Source organism: Vulpes vulpes, chromosome 1 (assembly GCF_048418805.1).
Source record: "Vulpes vulpes isolate BD-2025 chromosome 1, VulVul3, whole genome shotgun sequence".
Taxonomy (NCBI): domain Eukaryota; kingdom Metazoa; phylum Chordata; class Mammalia; order Carnivora; family Canidae; genus Vulpes; species Vulpes vulpes.
In genome coordinates, this window is record NC_132780.1 from 5,870,303 (window position 1) to 5,884,256 (window position 13,954).

The following is a 13,954-nucleotide window of genomic DNA, read 5'->3' on the forward strand; positions in this document are numbered from 1 at the left end:
TTAAAAATGGCAAAGGGAAGAGACTTGTGGGATCCAAGGGGCCCCAGACACAAGCTTCCCGATGCTCTCTCCCAGTGCCACCAAGCAAACAGCACTCAATGATCCCAGCCCCAATGCGTGACGACACACCTGGAGTACTGCAGCCAAGGACCCTCACATGAGCCTTGGTGTCCAGGCTCTTTATTGGAGAATCAGTCACATAGTCATGGCTCTTGCCCCATATGACTGACTGTAGCCTCCAGCTCCTCCCAAGGTCAAGCTGACACTGCATGACCACAGGTAAACAAAAACACTCTTGCCAAGCAAGATATTCCAAGAGGTTACCTCCCGGGAACTGGGCAAAATTAATCCTTTACTGCATAATCCTCTAATTCACAGGTGTTAAAAGTAGAGGCTCAGAGAAGTAGAGCTACCTACCTGGAGTCACACAGCCAGTGGGTGGCCAAGTGTGGGTTTAATGCCCTGTCCCCTAGACCCCGAGGCCTCAAGATTTAACCATGCAGTCTCTTTCTGCAATCTTTTTTCAGTACCCAATTCACAGAACACGCAATTAGAGTCAGATTATAAATCCAGCAAAGCTTGAGCTAAAAAAAAAAGTCTTTAAACTGCTTTTTCTATTCCAATCACAGTTCATATTAAAACAATACAAAAGGAGACAGTGAAAAATTAATCTTTCTCCTATGCCTGAATTTGAACCCCTCAATTTCCTCCCTATAAGGCAATGGGCTATCCTTGCAAAGACAGAATTTCCTATGCACAGAAATGCACCTATATAGTTCCTTGATTTATTACATAATGAGAAAATACTACTCATTTCTTTGCACATTGACTTTATTTTTTTACTAAACAATGTATTTTGAAAGATCATTCCTATCTCAGCACAAATGACTCCATCTCAAATATGAAAAGTTCTATGTTGTTTCTTCCTTTATCTTTTTAAGATTATTTATTTATTTATTCATGAGAGACAGAGAGAGAGGCAGAGACACAGGCAGAGGGAGAAGCAGGCTCCATGCAGGGAGCCCAATGCGGGACTCGATACCAGGACCCCGGAATCATGCCCTGAGCCAAAGGCAGATGCTGAGCCACCCAGGCACCCCTGGTTCTTCCTTTAATCTTTGTTAGAATCTACCACAAAGCCAGTTGTCTTTGTGAGGAGGTTTTTGTTTTTGTTTTTTTAAGATTTTATTTATGGGATTTTATTTATTTATTTTATTTATGGATTTTATTTTGTGGAAAGTTTCTTTAAATAATGAATTCAATTTATTTAATAAATATAGGGCTTTTCATATTTTCTATTTCACAAACTTTCACTCTTTGTGTTTTTCAAGTTGTCACTTCATCTAAATTGTCTAATAACTACAGAATTTGTAGAAATGACCACTCTTTCACTCTTGATATTGGTCATTTTTGTTCTTTTTCTCTCTTGATTAGTCTAACTAAGGATTTTATCAGTCTCATTAATTTTTTTCAAATAATCAACTTGGGCTTTGTTAATTTTCTCTGTGGTTTGCTGATCTGTCTCATTTTTAACATTTGCAGATTGTACTGTTGTATGGACTCTCATCATTGATGATTTCATTTTCTCTGACACTTAGCATAAAAAATTTGCAAACACAATTTAAAGAATGACCACTGACCACTTATACGCCTTCCATCTAGATCCAACAACCTTGCCAGATTTGCTTTTTCTCTCCTCTTTTCTTATCTCTTAATGTAAATGTGTGCCCCATATCATTTGAAAGAAGTTATAGTCCTGTGGCAACTCAGGATGCATGTCTTAAGAATAAGAACAGGGGCGCCTGGATGGCTCAGTTGGTTGAGTGTCTAGCTCTTGATTTCAGCTCAGGTCAGATCATGGGGCCTTGAACTGAGGCCCATGTTGGGCTCCTCGCTCAGCAGGGAGTCTGATTGAGATTCTCTCCCTCTCTGTCTGCCCCTTCCCCTGCTCATTCTCTCTTCTCTAAAATAAATAAATAAATAAATAAATAAATATTCTTTAAAAAAAAAAAAAAGGATAAGAACATCCTCCTAGCTGGCTGGGCCGGGCCCCCTCCTGTCTGCAGGGGAAAAAAAAAAAGAAAAAGAACAACCTCCTTCCTACATGCCCATACCACCATTCTCACATCTAGGAAAATATCAATAATTCCTTAGTATTTAATATCACATTCACATTCAGATTTATTCAATTGTCTCCATAATAGCTTTCATGGCTGTTACTATCATTTTTTAAACCGGAATCAATCCATGTTCATGCTTTGCATTTGGTTGTTATGTCTCTTTAGTGTTTTGGGTATATTTTTGGTACAGTCCTCAGGATTTTTTTTAAAGATTTACTTATTTGAGAGAGAGAGTGTGTGAGCAGGGGGAGAGACAGAGGGAGAGAGAGAGAATCTCAAGCAGACTCCCCAGTGACCATGGAGCCCGACACAGGGCTCAATCCCAGGACCCTGAGACCATGATGTGAGCCAAAACCAAGAGTTGGAGACTCAACCAACTGAGGTCATCCAGATGCCCCATGGTTTTTTTTAAAAGACAATATTAACTTTCCAAAAAAGCCCAGGCCAGGTGTCTTGGAGAATGCCTGACATGCTGTATTTGCCTGATTATACTCATGTGATGTCATCTACTGTGTTCCTTTATCCTATGTATTTGCTGTCAATCCTGTGTTTTGGTTGAGAGCCATAATTTGGTAGACCAGCCCCCTACTGGAGACCATTTAGGTTGACTCCAGAGTCCCCAGGCCTGATCTCTTAGCCACCATGTTATTAGGCCTTCCAGGCTCCTCAACAACTCTCCCAGAGCAGCCTTGACAGGAGGGTAGGAGACAGGCTAAGTTCAAAGCCTTCCCAGACCTGCCACTGTGGGAGTAAGAGGACTAGAGTTCAGGGAGGTAGAGGGAGAAGAGAGAAGCCAGAAACAAAGTTATCTTTTGGGACTAGATTGCAAGAGACCCTAAATATTCATTTTGAAGAGCTGATTTTACCTTGAGTACACTAGGGAGCCATGGAAAATTTTAGCTGTGGAAGAGAAATTCACATTTAGACTTTAAGAAGATTCCTCTGGGAGAGGGCAGGGTTGGGGGGAAAGATCCTCCTGGCTGCCCAGTGGGAGAGTAGATAAGAAGAGGGTCTGAGTCTAGAAGCCAAGGAGGAGACTGAGGCAGGGATGGGATGCAAGGATGAGGCGGGGCCAGAGTGCAGGTGGAGGAGGGGAGAGATAAACAGGTGCCATGCAGATGGGTGATGGGGGATCCCCCAAATCCTCATGGAAACCCCAAATCCCAAAGGTGACAGTCACAGGTGTGGCATCTGAGGGACATGGTCTCCTCACTCTAACCCCCAAAAACTTTTCCATGAGAACCCCAGGTTCCAGGGAATCAAGCGCAGAGACTCTAGCCAGGTGTGGGGATCAGAAATACTGGTTTCTGATTCCCTCCCCAGATTTCTCCCTTGAAATCTCTAAAGTACCCCATTCTCCTTGCCTGGTAGGAGGAAAGAGTAGTTTAATTTTTTTTTCTTGTTTTCTTTCCCAGGCACAGGCAGCACAACGTAGGTGCTGAGTAACTGTTGAATAAATACATGAAAAAACAGTATGTCTCATTCCCATTCTGCCACCTCCAGGCCAATGAGTGCTCCACTCCCTGGACCAACCTCAATGTGTGAATCTTCCTGGGAGTTCCCATCTCAGGAATGCCCCTCCCTTGCTCCCCATGGTTCTGAAAAGAAACCTTCAAATGGTCTTCAAAGCCATCATCAGTGTCTCAACAGTGGCTGCATACTGAGATCACTTGGGGAGATGATTTTAATTTTTTAAATTATCATACCATAAAATAACTGTGTGTGTGTGTGTGTGTACAGTTCAATGAATTTTTTCAAGATTTTATTTACTTATTTGGCGGGGGGAGAGAGAGAGAGAGAGAGAGAGAGAGAGAGAATGAGCAGGGGGGAAGGGCAGAGGGAGAGGAACAAGCAGACCCCCCACTGAGCAGGGAGCCCGACATGGGGCTTGATCCCAGGACCCCAGGATAATGACCTGAACTGAAGGCAGGCGTTTAACTGACTGAGCCACCCAGGCACCCCCAGTTCAATGACTTTAACACATATATAAATTGATTTCACACACACACACCCCATTGCAATCAGGGTAAGAACAGTTGCATCCTCCCAAAACACTCCTTTTGCAGCCACACCCTCTCCCCACCCGTAACTCCCAATGAGCACTGATCTCTTTGCTAACATTGCTGTGGTTTTGCACCGTTGAGAATGTCAAATATACGCAGCCATACAGTACGTCATCTTTGAGACAGGCTTCTTTCACCGAGCGTGAGGTCTTTGAGATCACATAAGTTGCTGCATTTAGTTTGCTCCTTTTGACTGCTAAGTAGTATTCTGTTGTGTGGACATATCTCAGCTTGTTTATCCATTAACCTACTGTTTCCAGCATCCGGTTAGCTTTTAAAAATTCTGATATTTGGGCTTTCACCCCCACACAGTCTGATTTCATTGTTCATAGGCATTGGGAATGTTACCAGCTCCCCTGGTGATTAAATGTTCATCCCAGCTGAGAACCCTGACCCCCCACAGTCTGGCTCCTATACTTCTCCGACTCAGCTCTTACATCTTCCCCACTCCCACCCTCTTTTACTCCTTGTCGTCCCTTGAACACACCAGGCTTCCTCCTGTTCAGGGCCTTTTTACTTATTGTTCCTTTTCACTTAAAACACTTCCCTTTCTAGGGTTCCTGGAGGGCTTAGTCAGTTAAGCATCTGACTCTTGATCTCAGGGTCATGAATTCAAGCTCCATACTGGGATCCAGGCTGGATGTGAAGTCTACTTAAAAAAACAAACAAACAGGAGCACCTGGGTGGCTCAGTTGGTTGGGTGTCATGATCTCAGGGTCGTGGGATCCAGGCCAAGTCAGGCTCTGTGCTCGGCATGGAATCTACTAGAGATTCTCTTTCTCTCCCTCTGCTCTCCATATCCCCCCCCCACACACACACAACTGCTTGTGCTCTTTCTATCTCTCTCTAAAGCAAATAAATCTTTAAACAAACAAAACAAACAATTCTTCCCTTTCTTTTTTTTTTTTTAATTCTTCCCTTTCTTATTTGCCTAATTATTTGCGCACATGTCTTCAGGTCTCAGGAGAGACCCTCAGTGAGACTTACCTGGAGCAGCCCCTTCTGTGAGGGGAAGTTTAACCATTCCACACTTGACTTGTAAGTCCTGACATGTTCATTCTTATTTGAACAAATACTTAGTTAATATCTTCGTCTTCAGCAGACCGTGAATGTCATGAGGGCAGGGCCAGATTTGTTTATGTCATTAACTTATCTCCAGTGATTAACAGGGAACTTAATTCTTGTTGAATGAATGAAGGATTTCATGGATGTATTTGGCATTTGCTGGACACAGGACTTAGCGATTCCTTCTTGCAGCAGTATGCATAAATTGTGGATTAAGACCCCTCCTTGAATCACTGTGATCAAGAAGTAAAAGAGTCCTCAAGAATCACTCCCTCAAAAAAAAAAAAAAAATCATGATCTGGCGGAGCATAGAGCAGGGACAGCAGAGAGAGGTACAGCTGCCCTGACAGTGGTTGCTGAGAACAGCATTGCTACTGAGACCCTAAGTCTCGGGCTATTGGAGAGGTAGGGGATCTTGACTTGGTACTCTTTTTTTTTTTTTAATCCACTTTATTTTTTTTTTAATTTTTTTATTTATTTATGATAGTCACAGAGAGAGAGAGGCAGAGACACAGGTGGAGGGAGAAGCAGGCTCCATGCACCAGGAGCCTGATATGGGATTCGATCCCGGGTCTCCAGGATTGCACCCTGGGCCAAAGGCAGGCGCCAAACCGCTGCGCCACCCAGGGATCCCTTGACTTGGTACTCTTGAGTTAAGCCAAGGCCCTGAGAGGGGCTGGGATAGACCCAGATTAATGGTGACCCTTAAGTACCACCACGACCAGAAGCAAATCCTCTCTGGAAGGCTTCCTCAAGTTAAGTTTGTAGGACTCCCCGTAACTAAGATCAAGTAATAGAAAAAAATAAAAAATTAAAAAATTTAAAAAAAAGATCAAGTAATAGGTTCGCACTCAAAGATCACAAAGCACACAAGAAAAGAAGCCACCAGGGGTGAGTGTGTCAGCAAAAGCAATTCTCCAGTTATCTATTCCTGCAAAACTACTTCTAAACTTGGTGGCTTTAAACAACAGCAGTAATTTATTTTGCTTACAAATTGGCAATTTGGACAAGGCTCAGCCTAGCTAGCTTATTTCTGCTCCATGCAGTCTGAGCAGGGACAGCTCGACTTGAGGCTGAAAGAGTACTTTCTAGATGATATACTCACATATTAGACAGCTTGGTGCTGGCTCTTGGCTGGAAGCTCAGCCAGGGTGGTAGGCTGGGGAGCTTCAGTTCCTCTGCATAGGGTGCTTGAGCTTTTTTCTTTTTTTTTTTTTAAAGATTTTATTTATTTATTCATGAGAAGCAGAGAGAGAGAGAGAGAGAGAGGCAGACACACAGGCAGAAGGCCCGATGTGGGACTCGATCCCGGGTCTCCAGGATCACACCCTGGGCCAAAGGCGGTGCTAAACCGCTGAGCCACCGGGGGCTGCCCTTGAGCTTTGGTACAGCGTGTGGTCGAGTTCTTAGGGTGAGCATCTTAAGGGAACCAGGAAGACGTTGCATTGTTTTTTATGACCTAGTCTTGGAAGTGTCATTTCTGCCATAGTCATAAACCTGACCAAATCAAGGTGTGGAGGGCACAGATCCTATCTTTCAGTGGATAGTGTCAAGTCACATTGTAAGAGAACAAATCTTTTTTTTTTTTTTTTAAGATTTTATTTATTCATGAGAGAGAAAGACAGAGACAGAGACTCAGGCAGAGGGAGAAGCAGGCTCCATACAGGGAGCCCGACATGGGACTCGATCCCAGAACTCCAGGATCATGCCCTGGGCTGAAGGCAGCGCTAAACCACTGAGCCACCCAGGCTGCCCAAGAAGAACAAATCTTGTGGCCATCTTTGAAAAATACAATCTGCCACAACAACAACAAAAGATTCTGACCCACCCAAAGGACAAAGTTAAGACTGGGGTCAAGTTAAGTTGAAAATGACAGTCTGGATGTGCTTGGATTGCCCTGTCAGTTGAGCAGCTGACTCTTGATTTTGGCTCAGGTCATGCATGATCTTGGGGTCCTGGGATTGAGCCCTGCGTTGGGCTCTGTGCTCAGTGGGGAGTCTGCTTCAGGATTTTCTCTCCCTCTGCTCCTGCCCCCACTCCCCTTTCAAATAAATAAATAAATATTCTCTATTTAATTTTAATTTTATTTATTTATTCCTGAGGGACACACAGAGAGAGAGGCAGAGACATAGGCAGAGGGAGAAGTAGGCCCCACGCGGGGAGCCCGATGCAGGACCCAACCCTGGACCCCGGGATCACTCCCCAAGCCAAAGGCAGATGCCCAACCGCTGAGCCACCAGGGTGTCCCATAATTTTTTTTTTTTTTTTTAAGAAAGGAAATGGGACACCTGGGTGGCTCAGTGGTTGAGTATCTGTCTTTGGCTCAGGTTGTGGTCCCAGTGTCCTGGGATCGAGTCCCACATTGGGCTCCCTGCAGGGAGCCTGCTTCTCACTCTGCCTGTGTCTCTGACTTTCTCTGTGTCTCTCATGAATGGATAAATAAAATCTTAAAAGAGGGGATCCCTGGATGGCTCAGCAGTTTGGCGCCTGCCTTCGGCCCAGGAAGTGATCCTGGAGTCCCGGGATCGAGTCCCACCTCGGGCTCCCTGCATGGAGCCGTCTTCTCCCTCCCTCTGCCTGTGTCTCTGCCTCTCTCTTTGTTTTTCATGAATAAGTGGATAAAATCTTTAAAAAGAAAGAAAGAAGGAAGGAAAGAGAAAGAAAGAAGATGACAGTCTGGGAAGGGGAGAGACGAGGTGGGAAACCTTGAGTGCCTGGTAGAACAAAGAGGATACAATGGTAGCTCCATAGTAGAAGGTTCTTGAAAGAAATTCCAGATTGTCCTGTGGGTTGTGGTGAGAAGAAAGGGACTTTTCTATTAGCAAAGAGACAGTTCTAAGTGGGAGAACAGCTGTGGGGTCAGAGTCTTCATATGAGTTCTGACTGGGTCACCGGGTAACCCCTAAGTCAATCACTGGGGTTGGAGAGTTAGATTCTCTGATTGGCCAACTCCAAGTGGCCATTTGCTAGAGTCCCCAGTCAAGTAGGCTACATCCAATGTATAGAGCCTACCTGAAGTGGGGGGCTAGGTATTGCCGCTTCCCAAGAGTCAGCTTGGGAAAGGGTGAATGGACACTGGGTGATAGAACGATTGGTGGTTTTAATGGCTCCAGGAGAAAATACTTAAAAAGAACTTAGAGGGATCCCTGGGTGGTGCAGCGGTTTGGCGCCTGCCTTTGGCCCAGGGCGCGATCCTGGAGACCCAGGATCGAATCCCACGTCGGGCTCCCGGTGCATGGAGCCTGCTTCTCCCTCTGCCTGTGTCTCTGCCTCTCTCTCTCTCTCTCTGTGACTATCATAAATAAATAAAAAAAATTAAAAAAGTATTTTAATAAAAAAAAGAACTTAGAATAGGGATTGGCACGTGGAGACAGCTCATGAAAGCTGTGTGTCTGTCGTCTTGCGACCACTCATAGGATAAAGTACAAATGCCATAAGATGACCTTCATGACCTATGCTGGTCCACCTCACCAGCCTCAATTCCTATCACTCTCCACCTTAACAATACTCCAGCAGCAATTTTAGGACAATCTCTCTCCCCCCAGTTCTCCTGTGATTCTCTGTGTCTCAGTGCCTTGCACACCTACTCACTCTTTTTTTTTTTTTAAGATTTTACCTCTTTATTCATGAGAGACATAGAGAGATAGAGAGGCAGAGACATAGGCAGAGGGAGAAGCAGGCTCCCTGCGGGGAGCCCCATGTGGGACTGGATCCCGGGACTCCAGGACCTCGCCCTGAGCCCAAGGCAGAGCCACCCAGGGGTCCAATACTCAGTCTTTAAGATTGGGGCTCGGTGACCACTTCACATCAGAGGACACTCCCATTACCACCACCAAGTTTTTATGTCCAGCACAGAGCTCTCCGCTGAGCTCCTGACCCCAATCAATATACAAACCACTTACTTAGAATCTCGGGCTAAATTGGTTCTCTTCAAACGGGGCTGTACCGCCCCCTGGTGGGACCTTTGGAAACTTGCACAAACGTCTTTGGTTGACTGGAGGGCGCTACAGACTTTGACAGGTGAGGAGCCAGTAATGCTAGATCCTGCGTCGGCGCCCTAAACAAATTGAAACCTTCCTTAAAGACGTTTAAAAAGGCGGAAGATTTATACGATCTGAAGAGAACGAACTAGGGGTGGTGGACGGGGAGGAGGGCGGGGGGTGGGGGTGAATGGGTGACGGGCACTGAGGGGGGCACTTGACGGGATGAGCACTGGGTGTTATTCTGTATGTTGGCAAATTGAACACCAATAAAAATAAATTTATTATAAAAAAAAAGTCGTTTGAAAAGTGTATTAAGGGTAGCCCCTGTGGCGCCGCGGTTTAGCGCCGCCTGTAGCCGGGGGTGTGATCCTGGAGTCCCGGATCAAGTCCTCCGGGGGTCGAGTCCTTGGATCGAATCCCGCGTCGGGGTCCCTGCCTGGAGCCTGCTTCTCCCTGTGTCTCTGCCTCTTCTCTCTCTGTGTGTCTCTATGAATAAATAAATAAAAATTTAAAATCCATAAATAAACAAAAATAAAAAGTGTATCAATTATCTGAAATTATTAATAGAACACAGGCAAATGCATGAAATTTTGGGGTATGGTTTAAAATACACTTTTTCTGAAATGAAACTATAAATAGAGTGAAAATGATAATTTTTTGTTGTTTCAGAATGGCACCCAAGGTTGTTCACCGCATAGAAAATTTCAATTCCGACCATAATGCCACTGCTGAGATATAACGTAAAATTTTAACAGTGTGAAACGCATATAAAGAAATGTGCCCATATTACAGGTGTTCAGTGTGCTAAATTTTGAAGAAGTGACAACGTCTGTGTAACTAGCACCCTGGTCAAAGAACAACATTATAACCCCGGAAGCCCTCTTTGTATGGCATTCCACATTCCAGTCACTCTTTCTCTCTGCCCTTGCAAAGATGACCAATCTTGACTCCTAATGCCATAGATCAGTTTTGCCTATTTTAAACTTCAAGCAGATGAAATCATATAGTATGTTCTCTTTGGGGTCTCACTTCTCCGATTCAATACTATGTTTGAGATTTATCCACACTGTGGAATCAAGAGTTCATTTATCCTCATTGTCACAGTATCTATTGGATGAATATGCAACTGAATTATCTATTCTCTCCGATGGACACTTGGGTAGTCTCCAGTTTCTGGTACCAATGAACTTTCTAGTTTATGTCTTTTTGTTCAAAGATACAAGCTTCCCTACTGGGTATAAACCTAGGTTTGGGCAGCCCGGGTGGCTCAGCGGTTTAGCGCCGCCTTCAGCCCAGGGCCTGACCCTGGAGACCAGGGATCGAGTCCCACGTCGGGCTCCCTGCATGGAGCCTGCTTCTCCCTCTCTGTGTGTCTCTCCTGAATAAATAAATAAAATCTAAAAAAAAAAAACAAAAACAAAAACCTAGGAGTATACTTATAGGTTTGTAGGGTATGTATATGTGAAGAGTTAGTAGATACAGCTAAACAAGGTGGTTGTGCGAATGTATGCTCCTGTGAGCACATGGTTGTGCCTAAGCATTTTTGTTTTGTCCTGTTTTTCTTTTTTCTTCTGGACTTCAGGGACACCAAATAGAGCAACCGTTATCTTTGGTTTATGGGACATTCTCGTCCATGCAAAGCCCTTTCTCTGATAGTGAGAAATCTAACTATCATTAATGTATTTATTTATTTGATCAATCCCTCTGTATTTAACTGAACTCTGTCCTCGGTATTAGCTTTTTTCAGTATGCTAGGGCTCTCCCAGCCCACACTGGGCAACTCTCCTGTGCATACTGCTCCCAGTCTGCGTAGGCGCTGACCCCTAACCTTGGGGCTGTCTTGCTCTCCATAATCCTCCCCATCCAATACACATACACATTCTTACCATTTCCAGGCTTGCCTTAGCCTCACAAAACACCTTTAGGACTAAAAGCTGCTTACTTCATTTTCATATCTTGCTTTTCATAGTTCTTTTCATTCATAACTTTGATGGCTTCTCTTTGTAATCAGATTTGTATATTTTGTCAATTCCAAGAACATACTGTTGGCTTAAAAAAAAAAAGAGTTTCTAGGGGTGCCTGAATGGCTCAGTCAGTTGGGCATCTGACTCTTCTAGTATCAGCTCAGGTCGTGAGTTTGAGCCCTGTGCTGGGCTCCATGCTGGGAGTAGAGCTTACTTAAAAAATAAAATAAAATTTGGGGATCCCTGGGTGGCTCAGCGGTTTAGTGTCTGCCTTTTGCCCAGGGCATAATCCTGGAGTCCCAGGATTGAGTCCTGCATCAGGGTCCTTGCATGGAGCCTGCTTCTCCGTCTGCCTCTCTCTCTCTCTGTGTCTCTCATAAATAAATAAATAAAATCTTTTAAAAAATAAAATTTAAAAAAGAATCTCTATTTTACATTATTTTAATTTTCTTCTTTTTTTAAAATATGGATCATTTCTCAATTTGTGTGTCATCCTTGCACAGGGGGCATGCTATCTTTTCTGTGTTGCTCCAATTTTTTTTAAGGTTTTATTTATTTGAGAGAGAGTGAGTGAGTGAGAGAGAGGGAAAGAGGATGAGCAGGGGAGAGGGAGAAGGAGACTTCCCGCGGAGCAGGGAGCACGATGTGGGGCTCCAACCCAGGACTCTGGGATCATGATCTGAGCCAAAGGCAAATGCTTAATCAACTGAGTCACTCAGGCGCCCCTGTTCCAATTTTAGTGTATGTGCTGCCAAAGCAAGTAATATTTTAATTTTCTTAAAAGTAGAAGAAATATTTTATTTTCTTTGGGTTTATTCTATGGTTCATTTTCTAGTCTCCTTTTTTTCTTTTAAAAAAATTCCCAACATTTATTATTATTATTATTATTATTATTATTATTATTATTATTATAAATTTTATTAAGTTTAAAAATTTTAATTCCAGTGTAGTTAACATATAATATTATATTAGTTTCAGGTGTATAATGCAGTGATTCAACAATTCTGTACATTACTCAGTGCTCATCATAAGTGGGCTCTTGATCCTCTTCACCAATTTCACCCATCCCCCCACGCCCCCTCTAGTAACCATCAGTTTGTTCTCTATAATTAAGAATCCATTTCTTGGTTTGTCACTCTTATTTTTTTCTTTTGTTCATTTGTTTTGTTTCTTAAATTCCACATATGAGTTAAATCATATGTTACTTATCTTTCTTTGACTTATTTGACTTAGCTTTACACTCTCTAGCTCCATCAATGTTATTGCAGATGGCAAGATTTCATTCTTTTTTATGGCTGAATAATTTTCCATTATGAATATATATCACATCTTCTTTATCTATCAATAGACATTTGGGCTGCTTCCATATTTTGGCTATTGTAAATAATGTTGCAATAAACATAGGTGTGCCTGTAATCCCTTTGAATTAGTGTTTTTGCATTTTGAGGATAAATACCCAGTAGTACAATTACTGGATTGTAAAGTAGTTCCATTTTTAAATTTTGAGGAAACCTCATACCTTTTTCTACAGTGGCTACACCAGTTTGCATTCATACCAACAGTGCATGAGGATTCCTTGTTCTCCACATCCTTGCCAACACATGTTGTTTCTTGTGGTTTTTATTTTAGCCATTCCGACAGGTGTGAGGTGATATCTCATTGTAGTTTTGATTTGCATTTCCCTGATGGTCAGTGATGTTGAGCATCTTTTCATGTGTTGGCCATCTGTATCTCTTCTTTAGAGAAATGACATTTTCTAGTTTCTTAAGGTAGTCACTTAGTTCATGACTCTGGAGCTTTCTTCTTTTCTAGTGTAAGAACTAAAGGGTATAAATTTCCTTCAAAACACTTCTTTTCAAAAAATGCATTCAAAAATTTTTGATAGGTAGTATCCTCATTTTTTAAAATTGCATTCAATAGTTTTTGATAGTATCTTCATTTTTTAAAATCCAGTTTTAGATATTTTTTAAAAAGATTTTATTTATTTATTCACGATAGACACACACAGAGAGGCAGAGACATAGGCAGAAGGAGACGCAGGCTCCAAGCAGGGAGCCTGATGCAGAACTCGATCCCAGGACCCCAGGATCATGCCCTGAGCCAAAGGCAGATGCTCAACCGCTGAGCCACCCAGCATCCCTAGATATTCTTTATTCCTCTTATGATTTCCTTTTCTTAACCCAACTTGAGCCAATCAGATCTGACCTGCCTGGAATTTGGAATAAAGATACCACATTTCAGAGTCAAGCAGTTATGTGGTGTTGGGCTTCATGGTGCTTTAGAACTGGGGGAGCCAATCCCTCGACAAGCCATCACTATGGATAAGGAGGGAAGCTAAATATTTACAAGGAGAGAATGGAAGAAATCTGCTGATGGATTCAGACAAAAGATGAATGGACTAATGAAAGATGAAAAGAACTGGATAGATTTACATAACCATGAGACCCAGCTGCACTTCCTATTTTTTGCTTCTGTGACATTGTCATGCAGCTTTAAAATATATTTTTTAAAATTTTAACATAATTTCAGGGATGCCTGGGTGATGTTGAGGTCTGCCTTTGGCTCAGGGCGTGATCCCGGAGTCCCGGGATCAAGTCCTGCATTGGGATCCCTGCAGGGATCCTGCTTCTCCCTCTGCCTATGTCTCTGCCTCTCTGTGTGTGTGTCCTCATGAATTAATAAATAAAATCTTTTAAAAATTTTTAACATAATTTCAGATATACCAATATACAGATTCAGATATAAGAATAGTAACAAGA

At 43.0% G+C, this 13,954-nt stretch overlaps 1 non-coding gene across 1 annotated transcript; it reads right to left on the bottom strand.

The window, feature by feature from the left end:
- Window positions 1-11,654: 11,654 nt before the first annotated feature.
- Window positions 11,655-11,757, bottom strand: LOC112928581 (U6 spliceosomal RNA). Its single transcript, XR_003236755.2, has one exon. It is a non-coding gene; the product is annotated as a U6 spliceosomal RNA (small nuclear RNA).
- Window positions 11,758-13,954: the final 2,197 nt, after the last annotated feature.